Here is a 6726-nt window from a genome sequence, read left to right on the forward strand (position 1 = left end):
TTTGGCTTGGATGCCTTCCCAGGTCCATCCCTACCTGGCTTCAGGCACCTTGTGTGAACTTCTCCCAAATAAAATCTCATGGTTTGGCACCATCTCTGTGATGAGGGTTTCAAGTTCTGCCTCAGAGAACTTCAGCTTTGTCTTCCTGGCTGCTTCCCCTTCTTGCTGCTCCTGCTGGGTTGCTGGAACATCCTTATTTCCACCTTCTGCCATGGCTCCTGAGTAGCAAACAACACTCTCACACTCTCTCAGTATCAATCCTGAAGCACCATGGGAAATCACTCACTTCCTGGATGGTGATGTCGTCAAAAAGCATCAGGATTGCGATTGGATGTGTCCAGAAAATCGCAAATTATCGATTTTTCCCGATGGAACATAGCAATTTTCCGATTTTCACACTGCGATCTCGCAATTTTGCGATTTTCACACTGCGATCTTGCAATTTAGCGATTTGTTAAGATTAGGGAATCGCTATTGTCCATCGCGCAAATATTTAGCGATTATGGGCGAATCGCTAAATATTTGCGATTGTGTTGATACATGCCGATTTGCGATTCTGATTTTGCGATTCAGTAAAATTCGCAATTTCAGAATCGCAAATCGTGTTCTTGATACATATGGCCCTTAATGTTTTCGTCAGTATCCCTACATCAGATATGCTGCTTCTGCAAACAAACTTTCTTTTGCGAGTGTAGGCCTTCAGAATACTCTGGGGTGTAAGGTGGAAATATACGTCTGCCAACTTCAGCCCTACCTCAGCTTGTATGACACTGCATCCAGGTCGATAATACAGAGAAGTGGCATCCTTCACATTGTTAACCACTGCATCGTCATGGCAACGATGTTGTCTTTATTCATAACTCCGCATCTACTATGCGAGGCTTACCTTGTGATGTGGTGTTCAGGTGGAGGCAGTGCATGCAATTTTTTTGTCATGAGATATAACATATGCGGTATCGATGTGGTGTTCACTAGCTGCTTGGTCAGTCATCCCCAGGTGTTCCCTCCGTCTGCTATGGAATATTATATACATCCCTTGTCTGCTCTGTTACTTCCCCTTGTGTCAGCTGCACACCATGATGCAACCTTATGGCCACAAGTTGCACTTTGTAAAGTGTGCTAAACAACTTTTGCCTTTCAAGCTTGTTGTTTCATATAGAAAGGAGTGCACCTTTTATTCCTCACACAAGAGCAGCATGTATCCATCTGAGCTGTCCTGGGAAGTGTGTATGTTATATTCATACTCAAGCTGATTAAAGTGCATTTCTGATCACTGTCAGTGCCCTGCACTTTAGCTTAGGAAGATGCTTAGGCTAGAGAGTTGTTTCAAATGTAATATATGGAATTTTTTCTAAAGGTTAGAATTCAACAATTCTATAAACAACACATAGGAGATGTGGATGCAAATTTTCCATCAGACACAATAGTACGAGCCATTGATTGCCGTCCACCGTCTGTAGAACGTGCACAGCGTGAGGGAAGTTGCCACATGCCTTGTAGTTCCCCATACGTGCCATCCTGCACTGATGTGGGGATTTTAATACATGATTTTGCAGAACATTTGAGGGAGCCTGAGGCCAGCATTGCAAAACTGGTATTCTTCTTTTCCAGGAAGTGTTGCACCAGCTCTTCAAGTTACAGCCGTAAACAACAGAGTGATTTGAGACCTGAGCAGATGATGGGATTGTATGATACAACCACACATGCCTGAAACACGCATGCCTAAACAACGCAGTTTGAACCACAACAGCATCTTTACTGCTCATGCCGTTACCACACATGCCTTTACAACGAATTTAATTTTAAAGGCATGATTGCTATAGGTGATTTGCATGATAAATTGCACACACCAGCCCCTCTGCCCTGCGCCCGAACACCCAATACCTGATACCTGCAATCCACCCCACGGAGCCCTTAACCCCTTCAGTGCTCATGACAAGGTCAACTCGTCATGGGTTTTACCTGCCCTGTGCTTATGATGGGTTGACCTTGTCATGAACAATGGGGATCCTGCAAATCATGCGCAGGAGGGGAAAACCCCTAGCAGCCAAGGTGTTAAAACTACCCCAACTCCTTACGCTGAGCCCTAACACTCGGCCCTGCCCAAAAACTACCTGACCCTAGGCCCCTCACCAAAAACTACCTGACCCCCAGCGCTGAAAATTGCCCCTTTCCCTACCCCCGACCTGAGGCCTACAACCCTGCCCCCTGCCAAGAAACTAGCACGATCCTGGCCCCCCTGCCCTGAGCCATAAAACGGACTTCAACCCCTGAAAACTGCCCCTTCCTCCCCATCCTGAGTCCTAAAACCTGGCCCCAGCCCCTAAAACTACTTGACGCTCCCCGCCCTGAGCCCTAAAAAAAAGTATCCCGATCTCCCTCGCCCCTCACCCTAAAACCGCCCCAACCCCTAAAAACGACCCCCCAAACCCGACACCAGCCCAACTTACCAGTCCATATCCCAGAGCTTTCTCACCTGATCTTTCCTGTTCCTCTCCCCGCCCATCCGCACATCTAGACCGCTGACTGCTTTAACCACGCATTTGCATGGTCAAGGCAGATGCGTGGTTTAGACAAGCGTTGTTCCGCTTGAGTGGAAACACACGCATGGCTCAGCCCGCATTGTAAAGGCCGTTTCCCGATGATGGACATGGACCTCGATTCACCAAAACGACAGGGGTAGCGGAAATGACATCCCACATTCTTTGACCTTAATGGCATTAAACAAAATTACATCATATGATCTTTGCCTATGAATGCCTCCAGGAAGTGAGGTCATATAAACTTAAGCCTGAAGACATCAAAATAATTGATTTAGCTGAATTTTCATAAGAACTATATGAGTAATATAACACAACACAGACAAATATCAATTTTTAGATCCAAACTATATTAGGGAAATGAAATAAATCTCTGAATTGTTGGCAATGAGTGAAGAAAGAGAGTGGTGCCTCTTCTGGGAGAGATTTGGAAGAAGGCTGGGGTACTGTTGGTAAACATATGAAAAAAATGGGTCAAATAGTGCATATAAAATTCTCAGTGTCACTCATACTCACTTACTGACACTCAATCTCACTCATTCTCATTCACCACCTATCACTGACTCACTCACTGTCACACAAATACACACACATGCATGCTCAAACATACAGACGTGTCAAAAATGTTTATTCTTTCAAACAGACACACTCTCACATACATGCACATACAGAATATACATTAAAAATGTATTTTTTTGTACTAACCTCAGCTGCCAGCTGATGTCAGGAGCAGATGTACCAGTTGCTCCAGCTCCATTTTTACTAAGCTAATAGTGAAAAATAAGGAATTAGTCACTATGAATTGAATAAAAAAATTGAAGAAAATAAAAAAGGCAAAGTGCAGATGCCAAAAATGGTCGGTTGCCCCTTTCATCTTAGCACTGATTTTGCTACCATGGGTCATTAAAGCAGTGCCTGGGATCGCACAGGGCAAGTCAGGGTTCACAGCCTCTGATACACCTCAATAACGCCCATGATGGTGGAACTGATTGAGGTATACATTGGCTCTATGCATCAGCTTCAATACTTATGTCAATACCTTTGTACAGTGGTGTCTACTGAGAGGACTTTAAGAGGCAACATAACGGGCCACAGATAAAGCAAGCTGGCCAGTGGCAAAGGGCATTCATGAAGAGCGTGTGGGTAAACTAGATACAGTGTCTTTTTAGACACTTGTGCTTAATTCCCAGTCACTGCTAGTCCCTATATAGCAGGGCGTCATCAACTATTACTATTACTATAATACTCAAGACATTAATTGTAAGTTGCAATGTTGAGCTGCAGGTGTTGGCGATGAGTGGATTTTAAATAGGTGTGTGATGACGGATGTGCCCCTCAAATTTTGCGGGACATGTTTGCCATTGTGAATTCCATCCTCTGACAGGACCTCACCTCTGCCACTCTGTGACTGGGGACAACTCTAAATGTGGCAGGCAAATGTCCACTATTCCAGCCTTAATGGAGGTTTGCCTGTAGACAGGGGTAGGAGAACTACCCATAGCTGAACTCTGCCATGGTGGATGTCAGTCCATTCGTCAAAACACTAAATACGACACACAATTAACCACCAGCCTGACGGACTGGAACATCCCGTCATGGTAGGAGAACAACAGTCCATCCGCCAAACTTTAAATGATGCCCTAAGTCTTTTACGATCTATTTTAGCTGATCAGGAGAGCAATTATAGGCACTTTTCGGTAATCCACAGAGTTGTAAAACATAAGAAATGATCTTTTGGAAGGAACTGTATGTCCCCTCCCTCGAAGGATCCAGAAGGGTGCTGGATCCCTTGGTATCCCCACCAGAAGGGATCTTTCTGTGAGATGGATCGCTTGGTATCTCCACCAGAAGGGATCCTTCTGAGGGGTGGATCACTTGGTATCCCCACCAAAAAAGGAGCCATACGTATGTTGGATCACTTGGTATCCACACCAGCGCTTTCTCCTGTCGCAGCCAAAGGCTGGAACGAGCTCCCTTCCCACATCAGACACTCCCCCACCCTCCACACCTTCATGAAGAACCTCAAGACCTGGCTCTTCGATTGAACTGGAGCTGCAGCTCCCCCACCTCAGCGCCTTGAGACCCTCATGGGTGAGTAGCGCGCTTTATGAAACCCTAATTGATTGATTGATTGATTGAGAAAGGGGCCTTCTGTGTGTTGCATCACTTGGTATCCCCACCAGAAAGGAGCCTTCCGTATGTTGGATCACTTGGTATCCCCACCAGAAAGGAGCCTTCCGTATGTTGAATCACTTGGTATCCCCACCAGAAAGGAGCCTTCCGTATGTTGGATCACTTGGTATCCCCACCAGAAAGGAGCCTTCCGTATGTTGAATCACTTGGTATCCCCACCAGAAAGGAGCCTTCTGTGTGTTGGATCACTTGGTATCCCCACCAGAAAGGAGCCTTCCATATGTTGAATCACTTGGTATCCCCACCAGAAAGGAGCCTTCCGTATGTTGGATCACTTGGTATCCCCACCAGAAAGGAGCCTTCCGTATGTTGGATCACTTGGTATCCCCACCAGAAAGGAGCCTTCCGTATGTTGGATCACTTGGTATCCCCACCAGAAAGGAGCCTTCCGTATGTTGGATCACTTGGTATCCCCACCAGAAAGGAGCCTTCCGTATATTGGATCACTTGGTATCCCCACCAGAAAGGTGCCTTCCGTATGTTGGATCCCTTGGTACTAACCACCATGGCTAAAGCCATGGGAAACAAACTATGCAGCAGAGAGGCACAGAGAGTATAGTTCGCACACAATTTCCCTCTCCATTTCCTTTGGAGAGAACACTAACACATGGGAAATATTTTTAGCTACACATATTAGCTAGGAGGGGATTTCACTTTAAAATGGACATCAGATCTTAAAAGTGTCTAACCTTGAGTGATTTATAGAGGTAGCAAAGACACCTCCCTGGCTGACAGTGCCTTGTCCTCCTGCTGGGTCACATGAGATAGGGCTATGCTGTCATTCTTTCTATTACTTCCAAACCCAAGGTACAACTGTAAGGAAATGCTTTCTATTTGAACATGAAAAACACACAATCTTGCTCTTTAACACGTTGAATGTTTCAGACAGAAAAGGAGCCTATGTATACAATTCATCCAAACATCCTTTAAGCCCCTTGGGGTGATACGAAGAGGAAGTCACCCCAGGATGAAATCAGGCACGTGGCAATTGTTCAGGGAAGGTAATGTAGCTAGTAAACAAGCTTTTTCAGAGTATTTTGTGGTAAACATCGATCACCTCCCATATGCACCTTGCCCCACGAGAGGTGCAAATATTATGTGATCTCCATGGCTACTAAGGTGTGGCTTTCGATTGAATACTGCTGAAAATCAATGAAGAAAGCATACATATGATGGCTGTCGTCAGGAAAGAGTTTGAATGGAAAAGATACACTGATCTGTGTGCCGCTTCAGTGGTGGAGTATTAAATGGATATGTGGTTATCACTATGGTGTCACAGGGGGTTAAGGCTGGCTTAGTTGGGCGAGGTAGTTTGGCTGAGCTGCTCCAGCACTACTCTTTCTATTGCTTTTGTGTTTCTATCATAGGCTTATGTCTTGACTCAGAAGTTTCTAAGCTCTGAATTCTGTAGGCCCTCCATACACTTCTAGTTAGAACAAACAATGGGGCATATTACCAAGCAATAGCGAATCGCTATTGCTTGGTTAGCGGGAAAAAAATATCGCCGAGCACCGAGGATTTTTACAACTGAGATACCTTATGGCATATTACCAAGGGCATTATCGCCGCATTAGCGGGACTTTTTCCCGCTAATGCAGCGATACTTTTATCGCCCTATTACCAAGCTGTCGCTAACACCAGTTAGCGACAGCTTGTAGGCGATAGCGGGCATTTAGGGGCCCACTTTGCATGTCAGCGATAATTATCGCTAATGACATGCAAAGTGGGCGTGCCAAGATGTTAGCGACTGAAAACAGTTACTATCATCTCTAACTCCTATTACCAACTTTTGGAAATATTCGCGCTAGGTGCAAATATCTCCAAAAGCTAACGCCTGCTAAAAGCAGTTCTTAGCCATGTTATCCAATGGAAGGTGGATAACATGGCTAAGAGCATTGTCTCGATAATGCATGAATATCACTGATTTTTCAGCGATATTCATGCATTTCGCAGGATTTTTACCGCTTTTGAGATAAACCTTGATATCAAGGGG

The sequence above is a fragment of the Lissotriton vulgaris genome, chromosome 7 (genome assembly GCF_964263255.1).
Source record: "Lissotriton vulgaris chromosome 7, aLisVul1.2, whole genome shotgun sequence".
Taxonomy (NCBI): Eukaryota; Metazoa; Chordata; class Amphibia; order Caudata; family Salamandridae; genus Lissotriton; species Lissotriton vulgaris.